This window comes from Chrysochloris asiatica, unplaced genomic scaffold (assembly GCF_000296735.1).
Source record: "Chrysochloris asiatica unplaced genomic scaffold, ChrAsi1.0 scaffold00083, whole genome shotgun sequence".
Taxonomy (NCBI): Eukaryota; Metazoa; Chordata; class Mammalia; order Afrosoricida; family Chrysochloridae; genus Chrysochloris; species Chrysochloris asiatica.
The window spans coordinates 13521504-13541157 of NW_006408601.1; positions in this window are offsets into that span (position 1 = coordinate 13521504).

Here is a 19654-nt window from a genome sequence, read left to right on the forward strand (position 1 = left end):
TATCTTTCCCAAGGATAGAATGACAGAAATATAGAAAGAACTTGGCTTTTAATGACCCTATTGAGACACAGATAGTACAATTTTGGACAGCACATTTTCTCAGGACTTTCAGTTATGTGTGATGATACATTTTTATATTGTTTCTACCAGTTTGAAATGGGATTTTCCTAACTGAAGACACAAAAGCATTCTAATTGATATATGATATAAAAGGGGTTCTATTAATACCAACTGCCCATCAGAGATCCTTCCATAATAAAATTGAGAGCTTTTCATTGAAAAGTGTCAGTATGAAAAGTCAGATTTTATTTTTTCTGCCCCCTTAATAAAGTGTTATCAATCCCTTGAGTTAATTTCTTATGTTCCTGGGCCCATGTAGCATTTCACCAAGATACTAATAACTAAATTCTTACGATAGTGAAAGTCTCTATCTTTAGCATTATACTAAGGAAGTGCTATCAAATGGAATGCCTAACGTGTAGCTTAAAGAATTATATCTGGTTTAACTTGTCTCCGATTTTGCATGTAGCAATCAGAATAAATGAAATGGAATAAATATGTTTTATTAATGGATTAGGTTTCCAAAAGTTATTGATTGAATGATGACTGAGAAAAAGAGAACTGAGATCACCTCCAGGATATTGAAAATTCTCTTGGATTCAGCTTCTCTTGTAATGGTCTGAGCTTGCTAGACCTCAAGGAACCCTGCTGAAAACCCACTTACCAAAATAGAAATTAAAATACTTGACTCATCCTCAATAGGAGCCCTGATGGTACAATGGTTAAAGTGGTTAAAGCGTTAGGCTGCTAACCAAAATGTCTGCAGTTCAAACCCACTCTATGGGAGAAAGATATTGCAATATGCTTTCATAAAGATTAGGGCATGGGTAACCATTTGGGGCAGTTCTACTGTGTCTTAGTGTTCTTAAGTGCCATGAAGCAGAATCCAACTCATAGCGACCTTATATAGAATTTCCAACGAGCAGCTGGTGGGTTCGAACTGCCAACCTTGTAGTGAGCAGTTTAGTGCTTATCCTAGACTCAACTACAATGGGGTTTTGGGTGGGAATCATCCTCAGGATCAAAATGCAACAGGGGCAATAGTTGATGATTGCTAGGCTTATAAACTTGTTTTGTTCCTTTAGTTCCTAACAGAACAGTTTGTTGTATTTTTCAAATGAATATAATTATTGACAACAAATACCTTTATGTGATATTTTATAATATTAGTTGACAGAAAATGAATATCCAACATACTGCATTTACTATAAAAACTCTTTGTTAATTCAAGATGTTATACAGTACATCATAAAGAGCTCTGGTAGCATAGTGGTTACAAGTTGCCCTGCTAACCTCAAAGTTACCAGTTAGAAACTACCAGATGTTTCACAAGAAAGATGAGGCTTTCTGCTCCCATGAAGGTTTACAACCTCAGAGACCCTATGCAGGATTCATGAGTCAGAACTAACTCCACAGCCCACCAACAACAACATAGTATTTCATGTTGTTGTTAAGTGTTGTTGATTCAGATCTGATTCATATGGCCCAGTACAGAGTTTCCAAAGAGCAGCTGGTGAGTTTGAACCACCGACCTTGTGGTTCAAGCCCACCTTGCAGTCTTGTGCTTATTGTATGGTGCCACACCAGGACTCCATAACATATCATAAGGAATATTAAATTTGGAGTCAGAACACTAGAGTCACATCTTTTTCCTATGTGATTTGGGGCAAGTAAGTTTATTATAAATTTTGTTTCTCTCCTTTATAAAGAAGAGATGATGGTTGGCCTACCCGCTTCACAGAGTGATGCAAGTATTACGTAGAGGCATGTAAGAGTAAAGGTATTTGGTAAATTATGTAATTGCAAGATGAGTAGTATCTCTAACACAATCTCTAACACAATAACAGGCTAGGCTGAACTTTTGCCTTTTTCTTAGTCAATGGTCCCAAACTCTGTCCAAAGACATGCTATATTTTAAAGAAAATAGCCAAGATTTGAAGATATATTATTAAGTTTACTAATTAAAGGCAGTAGTTTTGCTTTTCACATGGGATACATAGATAGATAGATGATAGATAGATAGATAGATAGATAGATAGATAGATAGATAGATAGATAGATAAACAGATGTTGTTAAGTGTTGTTGAGTTGGTTTTGACCCAAAGCAACCCTGTATAGGGTTTTCAAGGAGCAGCTGATGAGCTTGGATTACCGACATTGCAGTTCAAACAATTTTGCAGTCCATGCATTAACCCACAATACCACACCAGGACTCACTGTGTATATATCTATATCTATATATATAGATATAAGATTTTAGAAACTCTGACATTGACACAGTACATACAGAAATAATTAGATGTGCCTCCTGCCCCATTGTCCCATAATGGCCAATGAGAAGTAAAGTGTTTGGCCAAGGAGGAGCGTCCTAGTAAATGTCTGTTAAATGAATGAATGAATCCATAATGAATAACCACAAGAAGCTTATTATTTAATGCTTAAAACAAATATGGTATCCGTTTTTTAAAATGGAGCCTGTAAATGAAATAAGAAAAATAAAATAATTAGAAGTGAGAAAAGTGATGAACCCAGTCCCAGAGGCTAACAGAGAATTAATCAGAATAGATACTTGAGGGAGAATGTAATACCTGAGCTGAATTTGTAAGGCTTGTTTTACAAAGTACTGACTTTTTTATCTAGAGAACAGGACGCCATGTATAAAAGCAAAGAGCATGTTATGGTTCAGGAAACCACAAGTAAATCAGGGTACTCAAAGTCTAGAAGCTCTGAGAATTGGATGCCTAGGAGATGGGGTGCATAGAATCCCGGCTTATTATAGATTATACTGGAGTAGATAGTGACAGGACCAAACCAGAGGGCCCATGTGGTGCAGTTAAGGAACTTGGGTCTGGCGATTATTGAAATGATCCAAAGAAACTTTGAACTGTAGTTTTTGTGGCCTCACCTCTAACCTTTTGAATTAGAATAATGGTTAGGGGGTAGGTTATGCATTAAGTCAGAGAACTGCATCTGTACAAACCTCTCTGGTGATCAGCTAAGTTTCAGAACCACTGAACTAAATGAAAGGAAACTACCAGTAGAATTTGATCAGAAAAATGGAAAGGTCAGATTTACAGTTTTCAAAGATAATTCTAGTAGTTGTATAGGTATGGCTGGAAGGAAGTCTAATTTAGAGGATAAAACTTAGGGTATGACAAAAACCTAATAATCCACCAGAAAGACTATAGAGAGATGGAAAGAAACTGGTATGAAGTCAGGCAGGCAGGCAGGCAGGCAAGACTGAAGGCCAAGGGAGCTGAGGGAAGAGGAAGAGAAAGGTGAGTAGTAAATGAGTCTGATGGGGCAGCAGCCTGCAAGACAGGAAAGACCTTGTGGTCAATACAGAGAATGTGGCTTTTCCCTTGAAAGAGAAGGAGACATTAGAGGAGCTTGAGCAGGACAATCGTATGTTCTGCTGCTTGGGAACTGGGTTGCAAGAAGTTTCATCAGTGAGTGGCACCTTAGAAAAAGGTTCTTGGCTTTCATGGAATGTGTCCATAACACTGTGACGTGGACCCTGACTTATCTCTTTGAATATGTTAATCAACTCATACTAATCAATTATCAATTGAATATGTTAATCAACTCATACTAATAAAGACAGAATGCAGGAAGTTCTTATATACAAGAAAAAATATATAATGATAAGGAAAACTGAAGGCAAATGCCCTGAGGTAAGAAAAGAAAGGAAGATCTCAATGTGCTATGGCAATCAGTCATATTTTCACTCAGAAAACCAGTAATACCACTGGAGGACCATTGTATGTAATCCAACAAACATGTTAAACTCTGCTCTGGGAGTCAATAAAGATCTTTGGCTGCAGCAACTATACACTTTGTGATCAAGTAACCTTTGTGATGATTTTTGTATGCCTAGATTGGGTGATTTCTCAGGTTGCAACTGTGGTAATCTGAGTGTATAATGGAGCCACAAAATGATATAATGGAGTGGAAAGCAATTCTTTCAAAACTAAGAGAATAAAAGCAATAAAATGTAGGATGTTGTTGTTGTTGTTAGGTGCCATTGAGTTAACACAGACTCATAGCAACCCAATGCACAACAGAACAAAACACTACCCATTACTGCCCTCACAATCACTGCTAAGCCTGAGCCCATTGTTGCTGCCACTGTGCCAATATATCTCATTGGGGTTTTCCTCTTTTTCTCTGACCCTTCATTTAACAAAATATGATATTCTTCTCCAAGGACTCGTCCCTCCTGACAATATGTCTGAAGTATGAGACATGAGGCCTGGTCATCCTGGCTTCCAAGAAGCACTCTGGCTGTATTTCTCCCAACACAGACCTGTTTGTTCTTTGCCATTCCATGGTATTTTCAATATTCATCTCCAATACCATAACTCAAATGTATCAATTCTTCTATGGTCCTCCTTATTCACTGTCCAATTTTCACATGCATATGAGATTATCAAACATACCATGGCTTGGGTCAGCCTCACCTTAGTCCTGAAACTGACATCTTTGCTCTTCAACATTTTAAAGAGGTCTTGTGCAGGACATTTGTCATTTGATTTCTTGACTGCTGCTTTCATGAGTGTTGATGGTTGAACTGAGCAAAATCAAGTCTTTGACAACTTCCATCTTTTTTCCATTTATTTGGATGTTGTTTATTGGTCCACTGGTGAGGGTTTTTATTTCCTTTATGTTGATATCAAAGTCTGTGGTCTTTGATCTTCATCACTAAGCATTTTAAATCCTCTTCTCTCTCAGAAAACAAGGTTGGATCATCTGCATATTATATATTTTTAATGAGTCTTCCTCCAATCCTGATGTTATGTTTTTCATCATATAATCAAGCTTTTCAGATTATTTGCTTGGCATATAGATTGAATAAGTATGGTAAAATAATACAACCCTGGCATGCCCCTTTCCTAATTTAAAACCATTCAGTGTTCCATTGTTCTGTTTGAACACATGCCTCTTGTTCTATGTACACATTCCTCATGAACACAATTAAGTGTTCTGTAATACTCATTCTTCTCAACGTTGTCCATACCTTGTTATGATCCACATTATCAAAGACCTTTGCATCATCAGTAAAGCACAGGTAAGACTCTTTCTGGTATTATCTGATTTCAGCCAAGATTCATTTGACATCATCAGTAATATCCCTTGTTCCACATCCTCTTCTGAATCAAACTTGAATCTCTGGAAGTTCATTTTGGTATTATCTTTAGTAAAATTTACTCACATGGGATATCAATGATGTTGTCCTATGATTTCTGCATTCTGTGTGGTCACCTATCTTTGGAATGGTACAAATATGGATCTCTTCCAATCAGTTGGCCAGGTAGTTGTCTTCCAAATTTCTTGGCATAGATGAGTGTGTGCCTCCAGTACCACATCAATTTGTTTGAAAATTTTCAATTCGTAGTCCATCAATTCCAGGTCTTTGTTCTCTGTCAGTGCTGTCAATGTACTTCAGATGTCTTCCTTCAGGATCACTGGATCTTCATCATATGCTAGCTCTTCAAATATATGAACATTGACCATTTCTTTTTGGTACAGTGTCTGTGTGTATTCCTCCCGTCTTCTTTTGATGCTTTCTGCATCATTCAATATTTTGCCGATTTGTTGTTGTCAAGTGCCATTGAGTTGATTACGACCCATAGCTACTCTGTATAGGGTTTCCAAGGAGCAGCTGGTGAACTCGAACCACCAACTTTGCAATCTGATGCATTAGCACACAGCACCATATTAGGACTCCAATGAATCCTTCAATACCAAAAGTTGAAGATTAAATTTTTTCTTCATTTCATTCAGCTTGAGAAATGCTGAGTATGTTCTTCCCTTTCGGTTTTCTAACTCCAGTTCTTTGCACATTTTGTTATAATCTTTAACTTTCTCTTCTAGAGCTACTTTTGAAACTTTCTGCTCAGCTCTTGAATCTCCTCACTTCTTCCATTTACTTTAGTATCTCTATGCTGAAAAGCAATGTTCAGAGTCTCTTCTGACATCCATTTTCATCTTTTCGTTCTTTCTTTTCTTAATGACCTTTTGCTTTCTTCCTGTATGATGCTTTTGATGTCATGACCACAACTCTTCTGGTCTTTGGTCTTTCTGGTCTTTGGCTGGATATATTCAAGGTAGTATTTTGGTTATTGTGGACTAATTTAAATTTTCTTTAGCTTCAGCCTTAACTTTCAGATGGGCAGTTGACAGTCTGTTCCACAGTCTGCCCCTGGCCTTGTTTTGGCTGATTATATTGAGCTTTTCCACCATCTCTTTCCATAGATGTAGTCAATTTTATGTCTGTGTTTTCCATCTGGTTATGTCCATTTGGTTAGTCACTTTTTATAACATTTTAAGAAGGCATTTGCAATGAGGAAATCATTTGGTCTTGCAAAATTCTATGATAAGAGCTCCAGCATCTTTTCTATCACCAAGGCCATATTTTCCAAATACTGAGCCTTCCTCTTTGTTTCCAGTCTGTGCATTCCAATCAACAGTAATGAGCAATACATCTTGATTGCATGTTTGATCAACTTCAGACTAAATAAGTTGGTAGAATTCTTCAAATTCATCATCACAGTCTTTGGTGGTTGTTGGATAAATTTCTTTGTAGGCGTATGGATATTATCCTATCACAGACAGTATTTGTGATAGGATAATATTTGTACTTCATGACTGATCTTTATATGTTCTTTTTGATGATGAATGCGATGCCATTCCTCTCCAATCTGTATTTCTGGCATAGTAAACCATGTCATTGTCAGATTTATAATGGCCAGTGGCAGTCCATTTCAGCTTGCTAATGCCTGTGATACAGATGTTTATGCATTCCATTTCATTTTTGACACTTTCAATTTTCCTAGATGCATACTCTGTGCATTCCAAGTTCTGATTATCTATGGATGTTTACAGCAGCTTCTCTTTATCTTTAATTGTACCCCATCAACAAATGACATTCCCAAAGGTTTTAGTCCATTTGCATCATCATGGTCAGCTCTACTTTGTGGAGGCAATTCTTCCCCAGTCATATTTTGAGTGCCTTCCAACTTGTGGTGCTCATCTTCCATCACTGTATCTGACAATATTTGGATGCTCTTCATCATGTTTCAGTACTCAATATTCTGGTTCTGACAGTGCTCCACTGCTATTCATAAGGTTTTCAGTAAGTAAATAATTGTAAGTCATACATCTTTCCTTCTTCCTAGTCTGTCTATGTCCGGAAGCTGTTCTGAAACCTGCCCACTGTGGGTGTCCATGCTGGTATTTGAAATACCATGGCATAACTTCCAGAATCACAGCAACATACAAGCCACCACAGTACAACAAACTTACAGACAAGTGATGGATGTAGGAAATAATAGCCCAATAATGGTGCCATTCAGGAAAATCTGTGGGTAGAGATGAAATTACACTTGCTGTTTGTGGCAAGTACAATATGGACCCCAAACTGTTCCAGTGTTAATCCCGGGAAACTGTGAGTATGTTATCTTTGATGGGAAAAGGAATTTGAAACTGTAATTAAGGATGTTGGGATGGGATGATTATTTTGGATTATTGGGGAGGAGAATAAATTTTTTTATTAGGAAGAAAGGGAGGCAAAAATATGATAATCAGAAAAAGAATTGTGAGGACAAAATCACAACAAGTTAGAGTGACATCATGAACCAGAGAATGTGGGCAGAATATGAGAAGGTAAGGAAGAAATGCTCTTTCAAGAACCTCCAGAAAGAATACAACCCTACTGACACCTTGATTTTAATCATGCCAATTTGTTTTTGGATTGGTGACCTCTGGTGTAGCCCTGTAGGATTAGCACTGGACTGTAAACCACAAGGTCAGCAGTCAAAGCCACCAGATGCTCCTCAAAAACTCTATGTAGGGTCACTATGTTTTGGAAGGGACTCGATGTCACTTAACAACAACAAAAACTATAACATAATCAATTGGGTTTAAAAATCACAAAATTTGTGATTATTTGTTATAATAGCAATATAAATCTAAAACAGGCTTTTAGAAGAGATTTGAGTAGACAATGAAGAGGGATAGTTTGGGTGAATGATTGGAGATAAGTTTAAAAGTAGTAACAAGCAAACTATATAGGGGAAAAGAAGACTCTGTAAACAATGAGGAGGAAAGACACACCAATGAAAGAGTGAACACATCTGAGTAGTTGGCTTTTGGAATAGTCTGACAAGTCTGCATTTGAAACTTGCCTTTAACACTTGTTTGCTGAGTAACTGAGCCAGTTAATAGCATCTCTAACACTGCAGTGTTTCTTATCGGCAAAAAATGAGAATGTCCATTTACCCCGCTTCATACAATTGAACGAGATAGTGGATGTAAAGTGCTCGGTGCTGAATAAATGTTCCATAATGCAAACTGCTATTTTTGTGTAGAGAAAAATCATCAGTTGAATTGTCAGTTTACTGGATTATAGAATTCCCTTGAATACAAGAATTAGATTAGTACACTCTTTCCTTAGGAAGATTTTAACCAGGAAAGCAATGTAAAAGCACAAAAAGAAAATGAATATGGCAAAGACAAGATGAAGGTAGGCAGTCACCCACTTTAAGGGCAGTGTTTAGAGATAGTGATTGATCTTCACATCAACACAGGAAAAGTTAGTCACATGTCGCCCACGCATCCTGGGTCACTCTGGCTTTTTAACAAGGTAGAATGTGGTGGTAGAACCAGCACTGGTCTGGCAAACCCCTTAACGTTTCATGTTATTTATTTAATGATAAAATGAGAGCGTGGAGTTGAATAGCACTTCTGACCCAGTGTTTTGCAGGAACTCAGCTTTGGATTCAGAGAGGCTGAAAAACCTATGTGGGGAATCATGAGGGGATTCATACCACTTTATTGTCTCTGATGGCAGCATCAAAGAGAATCTGTACCACCCCCCAGTCCTGTCTAGGCTGATATAGGTAGCAGAACAAAGAAGGCAGGTTGCCAACTGTTACATAACTGACTTACAAAAGTGGGTTGCATGATGCAGGTGGTCCCCAAGGCAGATGGAGTAAAGCTGTACACAAGGCAATTTGCAGAGTAAACAAGGCCACCTACAAGGCTCTTGGTAAACTATTAGATCATTAAGAAGCTATTAGAAGGCAAGTACAAGGTTATGAAGAGGTGGATGTCCTGGAACCTCAGGCACGACTCCAAGAGCATGCATGCATACTTCCAATGAGACCCAGCATTTGTTGAAGCTGTCCTATCACAATCCTCCTTTGATTGGGCTCATTTCTGAGAACCCGAAGAAAGATGATTTATCTTCAGAAAACTGCAAGGAAAACAAGAGGCTTTCTGAAGAGCAAAGTAGTCCTAATTGTTATGAATCTCAGTGACTCTTTAAACCCTGCACTTACCAAATAACTGATCTTTTAAGAGGATGTGCAGACTAGCTACAGGGCACTAAGAAGGTATAAGTCAATGTGTAAACATTGCTTTTGGTGTGTATGCAATTAGATCATTCCCATCTATACCAAACATCTCCAGTGTGACATATTTTGTCAGGGATATTTGCTTAAAACAAGTCAAGGAAAGGAACAACCTTTCTTTTATACTCTGTCTTGCATTTAACTGTGAGATCACAGTGCTATATCCAATGGATAAATGTATCTCCTACTCAGGAAAACAACTTAGCCACTAGGGCTGAAAATTTTCTCATCATGGAAACGACCTTCAACAAAAATTTCCCAAATAGAATGTGAAATTTAGTAATAAATAAAAGACTTTCTATTGTTTTGTTGTTGGTACGTGCCATCCAATTGGTTCTGACTCATAGTGATCCTGCATGAAGTTTCCAAGGAGCAGTTGACCTTGTGGTTCAAACTGACCTTACGGTCCAGTGCTTTTCCTACAGTGCCACACTAGGATTCCCAAATAGCTTTATGTCAGAAAAGGTTCAATAACAAGTTGAAACAGAATGGTTCTTGCCTTTAGTCAGTAACCCAAGACCTAACTTACTCTTTGGTGGAGTCAGATGACAGTGACAATATGAGGGGGAGAAGTAGTAGCAGAAATAGTCAAGAATCAATAGTTAGAACACTTTTGACACTAAAGGAAGCAATTTAAAGCTCTTACTTCACAAGATTTAATGACAAATGCATCAATGAACAGGAAAGACTGTAGACATCCAGTAACGTTACCTGTACTGCCTGGGCATCACTAAATCCTCCAGCATTCTGAGACCACCTGGTTTTAGTGTCTAAATGAAAAAATCCCAGACCCTGGGGCCATAAAATGTGAACAGTCCTTGGCCTTGCTGGTCTTTTTAAGGATTTCTATAGTGTGGAAATGATGTTTACATACTCCTTCAAGGATTGTTTCAGATTCATACTCAGTCCTTCATCTCTTTCAAACAGACCCTACTCCCATAGGGAGTGAGTCCAACTCTCTCTGGTCTGCTTTGTCCCAAAACGTAAGCATCTTTCCCCTCTCCCAAGCTGTATTTTCTCAATACTAGTAAAAGAAGTTGTCAAAGCGAAAATTAATTGATGATTGAGGAAAACAAAGCAGAATTACACAACGAATCAGAAAACACTTTGAAATTGAACATCAGACCTCCATGAGATGAAAGTATGTGAGCTTTCACCCCTATAGACTGTCATTTACCACCATATTGCTGGGGCCTGCTTTCACCTTCCTTCAGGAAACCTGGCTCCAAATCTTTTTTTTTTTTTTCTGAAGCCTAAGAAATTCCACTTGTGTTTTCTTTGCTCATAAAAGGGAAACTTTAAAATTCCTACTATTCCATAAAGTCATTTCACTCCTCTAACACGATGTTTCAGGACCTGCCATTGCTTGAGAAACGTGTCCTAGTAATGACTTCTCCTCAACACCAGTGCCACCTCTCCTGAGGCTTTATCCTTAGCAGAAAGCAACCAGGAGCATGTGTTTAGCAGTATCTTTGTGTGTGAATGTGTGGGGCTGAGGATAGGGCTTGGGAATGTGAAGAGTATAGGAAATCTATTCCTTCTTCACAACAAATAGCATGTATTTTTTATTGTTTTTTGCTTTCCTCCTCCTCTCTACCTTCTTTTTCTCATTCATTTTTCTCCTCTCTTGTATTCTTCATCTTCCTTGTCCTATTTTTTTTTTTTCTTATACTTGTGGATATTTCATTCTAAAATGGAATCACAATTTATTTTATCAAAGAAAATATAGACTCCTTAATCTAACACTTAAAATTCTCCACATACCAAATTAAATTGCTTTTCAGTAACTCCTTTGCTTAGTCTTTGTACAGATCATTTTTCAGCAAAAAAGAATCATTTTTGAACACCCCTGTGTTCAAACCCACCAACTGCTTCTTGGGAGAAAGACGAGGCTCTCTGGTCCCATAAAGGATTTACAGTCTTGGAAACCCTAGGAAGCAATTCTACTGTGTCATAAGGGAACACTTTAAGTTGGAATCAAATCGATGGCAATGGATGGTGGTGGTACTAACCTGTTCCTAGAGAGTGGATACCATGCTGGTCCCACTTATTCCAACTGTGTATTTCCAAGGGCTTCAAACCATTCATTCATTCTGGTATGACCCTCTGCAGAGAATATGCACTTCCATACCATATATACTGAATCAGAATCTACATTTGAATAAGATAACCAATTGATTCTATTTCATGTTGTTATTGCTAAGTGTCTTCAAATTGGTTCTGACTCTCAGTGACCCTGTATAGGGTTATCAAGGAGCTGCTGGTGGGTTTGAACTGCCGACTTTGTGGTTAGCAGTCCAGTGCTTATCTTATTCTCAAAGGATCTTTCGGGTCCTGGTATGGCACAATATATAGAGATAGACATACACACACATATCTGGGGTGGAAATTCTCAGCAGGGTCTACTTTGAGTGAAATGCCTCTACATCTTGATATTTCCACTCTTGAAGGTTTAGCTCCACATGGCATTTCTAATGTAGACAACATTCCTAGCTTGACAACTATTCAGACACTTTGCTTTCCGGAGTCTTTGCTTTGTAGAAATAGATGGTTGTTCCTGCTGTTGTGTCAGTGGTTAGTTTTATTGTTGTTAAGTGCCATCGAGTTAGTTCTCACCCATATCAACCCTATATAGGGTTTCCATGGAGTGACTAGTGAGCTTGAGCTGCCAACCGTGTGGTTCAAACGACTTTGCAGTCTAATACATTAACCCACAGTGCCACAACAGTGCTTATCCTATAGTGCCACTCCAGATATAGACAGTATATATCTTCAATCCCTTTTTCCAGTTCTGATATCTTGAGTCAGATTCTAGGATCAGAAAGTTCATTTAATGACTACTGCTATTTCCTAATTTTTATTTATTTGCTTGTTTGCTTTTACCTTGGGAAGATTATTTTAGCTTTCTACATCAAAATTTCCTCATCTCTAAGCAGATAATAAAATATTATCTACCCTAAAGATTGGTAGAAAGATAAAATGAGAGAAATACAAATGCAGTCCTTACCACAGAGTCTGGGACATAGAAGAAGACTAGCTACATAGCATGATTCCCTTACATTAGAATAAGACTTCATGGTTTAAAACATACTTCTGAATTCATTGTCTCAAAACATTCCTATGAAACCGGTAAAGCAGATATATATAGCTATATACATACATATAGTTCTAGTCTCTTTTTTTAAAAAAAATGTTATTTTAGTTAAGTGAATGTTAACAGAGTAGATAAGGAGCTCTGGTAGCGTAGTGGTTACGAATCGGGCTGCGAACCACAAGGTCAGCAGTTTGAAACTACCAGTTGCTCCGCGGGAGAAAGATGAGGCTTTCTACTCCCGTAAAGATTTACAGCCTCGGAAACCCTGTACAGAGTCGCTATGGATCGGAACCAACCTGATGGCACTTAACAACAACAAACATAGTAGATCATAAGTTTTACATTAAAATATAATATAATTTGTTTCATTTAAATTATTGCAATCCCTTTCATGTATCATCAATTATCCCAATTATTCACTGTGATCCTTGTTTTCATTCCACATTCGTTTCCAACTCTTCTGAATTTTATTGAAAGGGAAATGCTGTCCATTTGATCTTGAATGGTTAACCATTCCATGATGTGCATGCTTCATAAGTGTTATACTCCAAATATACCTATCTACTACTTTGCTGAGATTGAGCTATGAGGGTAAGTTCAGTTCCAGACCTGAAAGGTGACCAAGGACCATAGTCTCAGGTTCTTCCAGTCTCTGTTTTACCAGTAAATCTGGTCTTTTTTTTTTTAACTTTGAGTTTTATTCCACATTTTTTTCTACTCTCTCCATGACCTTCTAATGTCTTTCCTTTCAGAACAGCTGTAGTGGTAGTGGGGCGCCATCTAGTTCTTCTGGTCTCAGAGTCATGGAAATTGATGTTTCATTAGTCTGCTGGACAAATTGATTCCAAGCATCTCCAATTTTCCTCATTTTTCTTTCCTTCACACAGGAATAGACCAATAAGCTGTACTTTAGATGACCATTCATGAACTTTTCGATCCCAGTTGCTACTCACTGAAGTGGGATGCAGAACATTGCCTTTATACAGTATGGTATGCCAATTGATCATGGCATCTGAGACTATGATCCAGAGCCCCATGACCAATAACTCATTTCCTCAAGGTGTTTCATATTGACTAAGAAATTTTCATAATTTTTTACCCTGTATGTACCACCACATTGTTTTTGTTAGGTTTCAACTCATAACCACCCTATGCGCAACAGAAGAAAACACCACCTAATCCTGAGCCATTGTCATAATTGTTTTTATGTTTGAGTTCTTTGTTGCTGCCACTGTGTCAATACATCTTGTTGGGGATCTTCCTCTTTTTCACTGACACTCCACTTTTAGAAGAATGTAGTTTTCCAGGAACTAAACCCTCTGGATAATATGTGAAACGAATCAGAGTTGAAGTCTCATCATTCTCTCTTCTAAGCAGCATTCTGGCTGTACTTTTTCCAAGACAGATTTGTGTGTTCTTCTGGTAGTCCGCGCAACTTTGGATATTCTTTGCCAGTGTCATAATTCAAATGTGTTTACTATTCTTTGGTCTTTCTTATTCATTGTCCATCTTTCACATGTATATGAGGAGAATGAAAATATCATAGTATTTTACCATATTTAACTGACATCTTTGCTTCTTAACACTTCAGTAAGTCTTTGGCAACACATTTGTCTAATGTAATAAGCCATTTGATTTCTTGACTGAACTTTCCATGAGCATTAATTGTGGCTACGAGCAAAATGAAGTCTTTAACAACTTCAAACTTTACTCTATCTATCATGATATTGGTGTGGTACAGCGGGTTAATGCTCTGGACTGTAAGGCCAGTTTAAATCACAAGGTCAGTGGTTCAAGCTCACCAGCTGCTCCTTGGAAACCCTATAAAAGGTCACTATGAGTTGGAACCAACTCAATGACATTTAACAACAACAACAGCATCATGATATTGGAGTCTTGCTGTGGTGCTGTAAGATTAGCATTGGATTGCTAGCCACAAGGTTGATGGTTGAAAACCACCAGTTTCTCCTTGGAAACCCTATACAGGGTTGCTATGAGTCAGAACTGACTCAACGACAAAACAAAAACAGCATGCTACTAGTTGTAGTCCAGTTATGAGGATTTTTGTTTACATTGAGGTGCTATGCATACTGAAGGGTATAGACTTTTTCATCAAAGTGTTGTTTTATATTCTCTTTAATCTCAGCAAGCAAAATTGTGTCATCTGGATATTGCAGATTGTTAATAAATCTTCCTCCAGTCCTGATGCCACAATCTTCACATAGTCCAACTTTACAGATTATCTGCTCAGCATACAGATTGAATATGTATGGTGAAAGGATACAACTTTGATACACACCTTTTCTGTTCTAATGATTGCATCTTGATCTAAATACTGATTCCTCATAAGTACAAATACATATTCTGGAATACCCATTCTTCATAATGTTGTCCATAGTTTGTCATGATCCACACAGTTAAAAGCCTTTGTGTAGTCAATAAAGCACAAGTCTACATGTTTCTGGTATTCTCTGGTTTCAGCCAAGATCCATCTGATTTCAACAATAATATTCAAATTCCACATTCTCTTCTGAATGGGGATTGGATTTCTGGCTGTTCCCTGTCAATGTACTGCTGCAACTGTTTTGAATTACATTCAGCAAAATTTTACTTGCATGAGATATTAATGACATTGTTCAATGATTTCCACATTCCGTTGAGTCACCTGTCTTTAGAATGAACACAAATATGGATCTCTTCCAATCAGGCTGCCAGGTAGTTGTCTTCTATATTTCTTGGCATTGATGAGTGAGGGAGCCCTCCCAGGCTCCCTCAGTTTGTTGAAAGATTTCCATTTGTATTCTGTCAATTCCTGAAGCATTGTGTTTCACCAAAGCCCTCAGAACAGATTTGGGGCTTCTTCTTTCTTCCTGCAGTACCATTGGTTCTAAATCTTAGTCTATGTCTTGAAATGGGTGAACATTAATCATTTCCTTTTGTTACAGTGACTGCATTCCTTCCTTCTTCTTTTTTTTTCCAGCATCATTCTATATTTTGTCCATCGTTTCATCATTACAAACCAAGGCATGAATTTTTTCTGCAGTTCTTTCATCTTGAGAAATGCTGAGCATTTATTTGCACATTTCATTATAATACTTGGCTTTGTCTTTGCAAACTGTCCTTTGAAATTTTCTGGTTAGCTTTTTTGCTTTCTCATGTCTGTCCTTCTCTCTAGCATCTCTATGCTCACGAGTAAGTTTCAAAGTCTCTTCTGACATCCTTTTCAGTCTTTTCTTTCTTGCCTGTCTTTTTAATGGCCTTCTGCTTTCTTTCTGTACGATGTTCTTTATGTCAGTCCACAACTATTCTGGTCTTCGGTCATTTGTGTCTAATGCAACAAACCTGTTCTTCAGATGGTCTCTAAATTCAAATGGAATATACTCAGGCTCATATTTTGGCTCTCATGACCTTGTTTTAATATTCTTCAGCTTTAGCCTGAACTTTTACATGAGCAATTGACGGTCTGTTCCAGTTTGCTCCTGGCCTTGTTTTGGCTAATATTACTGAGCTTTTCCACAGTCTCTTCCCACAGATATATTTAATTTGATTCCTGTGTATTCCATCTAGCAAAAGCCATGTATATAGTTGCTTTTATATTGTTTTTAAAAAGGTACTTGCAATAAGTAAGTCATTGGTCTTTCAAAATTTGATCCTGTGGTCTCCAACATTATTTCTATCACCCTAGTCATGTTTTCAAACTACTGACCATTCCTCTTTGTTTCCAGCTGTCAAATTCCAGTCACCAGTAAATATCAATGCATCTTATTTGCATGTTTGATCAATTTCAGACTGAAGAAATAGGTAGAATTCTTCAATTTTATCATCACTGGCTTTAGTGGTTGGTGAATAAATCTGAATAATAGTGTTTCTTTGTAGGTGTATTAATTTTATCCTATCACAGACATCATTATACTTCAAGCTAGACTATGAAACATTCTTTTTGAAGATGAATGCTGCTTGATTTCTCTTCAATTTGACATTCGTAGCATAGTAAACCGTATAATTCTCTGTTTCAAAATAGGCAATACCAGTTCATTTCAGCACACGAATGCATAGTGTATCAATCCTTATGCATTCCATTTCATTGTTGACAACTTCCAATTTTCCTAGACTCATACTTCTTATATTACGTGTTCTAATTATTAATGGATGTTTGCAACTGTTTCTTTTCATTTTGAGTTGTGCCCCATTGACAAATGAAGGTTCTAGAAACTTTGTTCCATTCACATCATTAAGATCACCTCTATTTTGAGGAGACAGCTCTTCTGCAATAGTATTTTGATACCTTCCAACCTTAGTGTCTCATCTTCTGGCATTCTGTCTAATAATGCTCACTGCTATTCTTAATGTTTTAATCTTCTGGTACTATGTCTGACAAGGTACTGCTGCTATTCATAAGGTTTGCAGTGGCTATATATTCAGAAGTAGTGTATTGTTCCTTCTTCCTAGACTGCTATAGTCTGGAAGCTCAGATGAAAACAGTCCACCATGGGCGACCCCAATGATATTTAAAATACCAATGGCATAGCTTCTAGCATCACAGCAACACCCAAGATAAATATCCATGTACAAATATCCTCTCTCAAACCTTTATAAATTTGTGGGTATGCTCCCATTCTCCCTCCTATACCCTTTTAGTTTGTGGATCTATCCATGTATCTGCCCATAGATCATTGTTATTTCAGGGTTATGTGTATAATGGTAATTACCTCTATTCCCTTTCACTCCTCCACAACTCAACTATCACTTTATCCTACTGTGGTGGCTTGCTGGAAGCTATGTCACTGGTATTTTAAATACTGGTAGGGTCACCCATGGTGGGTAGGTTTCAGAACTTCCAGAACTAAGACAGACTAAGAATGAGAGGCAATATATTTCTGAAAGATTAGTTACTGAAAATCTTACGAATAGCAGTGGAAGACTGTCTGCTATTGTGTAAGAAGATAAGTTCCAAAGGTTGAAAGGGTCTCAAAATATGATTAGGGAAGAGCTGCCTCCTCTAAATAGGGTCACCCATAATGAAATGCACTTATCTATTTAAGGCTCTTTCCTAGGGAGCATAGATATTTATTATGGTTTATTTCTTCTTGTTTAACTGATTGCTTAATCATTAAGGTCTTTCTTTTCTCTTATATTGTGCTTTTTCTTAAAATCTATTTTATCAGAAATTAATATTACACTCTTGCTTATTTTTCATTGCTCTTGTTGTTGATGTTGTTGTTAGGTGCCAGTGAGTCAGTATGGACTCATAGTGATCCCAGGCACAACATAGCACAACACTGCTTGGTCCTGCACTAATCTCACAATCATTGTTATACTTGAGCCCATTGCCCATACCACGATAGCAATCCATCTCATTAGGGGTCTTCTTCTTTTTCACTGACCCTCTGCTTGACCAAGCATGATGTACTTCCCAGGAAGTGGTTCCTCCTCATAATACATCTGAAGCACGTGATATGAAGTCTGGCCATCCTGGCTTCCAAGGAGCACACTGGATGTACTTCTTCCAACATAGATTTATTTGTTCTTTTGGTAATCCATGATACTTTCAATATTCTTCTCCACTACCTTAACTTAAATGCATCAATTCCTCTATGGTCATGCTTATACACTGTCAAACTTCAAATGCATTTGAGGCTATTGAAAATACCATGGCTTGGGTCAGACAAACCTTAATCCTCAAACTGACATCTTTGCTTTTGAATATTTAAAGAGGTATCATGCAGCAGATTTGCCAAATGCAATTCGTCATTTGTTTTCTTCACTGCTGCTTCCATGAATGTGGATGGTTGATCTGAGCAAAATGAAGTCTTTAACAACTCCAATCTTTTCTCCATTTATATGGATGTTATTTATTGACGCAGTAACGAGGACTGTTCTTTTCCTTACCCTCAGGTGCAACCCGTACTGAAAGCTGTGGTCTTTGATCTTCATCAGTAAGTATTTTCAGTTCTCTTTACTTTCAGCCAGTAAGGTTGCATTATCTGTATATTGCAAGTTGCTAATGAGTTTTCCTCCAATTCTGATGCCACCTTCTTTTTCATACAATCCAGCTTCTCAGATTATTTGCTCAGCGTACAGAATGTGTAAGTATGAAAGAATACAATGCTGGCACATGCTTTTCCTAATTGTAAACCATTCATTGTCCCCTTGTTCTGTTCGAACCACCGCCTCTTGGTCTATATACAGGTTCCTCACAAACCCAATTAAGTGTCCCAGAATACACATTCTCCACAATGCTGTACACAGTTTGTCACAATCCACACAACCAAAAGCCTTTGCATAGTCAATAATAGTCTTTCTGATTTTCTCTGCTTTCAGCCAGAATCCATCTTACATTAACAATGACATCCCTCTTTCCATAGGCTCATCTGAATTCTTGAACCTGTGGCAGTTCCCTGTAAGGTTGCAGCAATTTTGAATGATCTTTTGCAAAAATTTTTTTGTATGTGATATTAATAATATTGTCAGATGAGTTCCACATTCCATTGGGTCATCTGTCTTTGGAATGGGCCCAAATATGGATCTCTTCCAATTAGTTGGCCAATTTTCTGTCTTCCAAACTTCTTGGCATACATGAGTGAGTACCTTCAGTAATGCATCAGTTTGTTGAAAGATTTCAATTTGTATTTTATTGATTTCTAGATCCTTGCTCTTTAGCAATGTCTTCAGTTCACTTTGGATTTCTTCATTCTGTATCATTAGCTCTTGATCATGTTGCCTCTTGAAATGGTTGAACATCAACCATTTATTTTTGGTACAGTGACTCTCTCCTTCCAGCCCCTTTTGTTGCTTTCTGCATCATTCAATATCTTGACCATAGAATATTCAATATTTCAAGTCAAGGCTTGAATTTTTTCTTCAGTTCTTTCAGCATGATAAATACTGAGTGTGTTCTTCCATTTTGTTTTTCTAACTCTAGGTCTTTGCATATTTCATTAAAACATTTGACTGTCTTCTTGGACTGCCTTTTGAAATTTTCTGTTCAGTTCTTACACCTCTTCATTTCTTCCAATTGTTTTAGCATCTCTTTGCTGGGGAGCAAGTTTCAGGGTTCTTCTAATATCTATTTTGGTCTTTTCCTTTT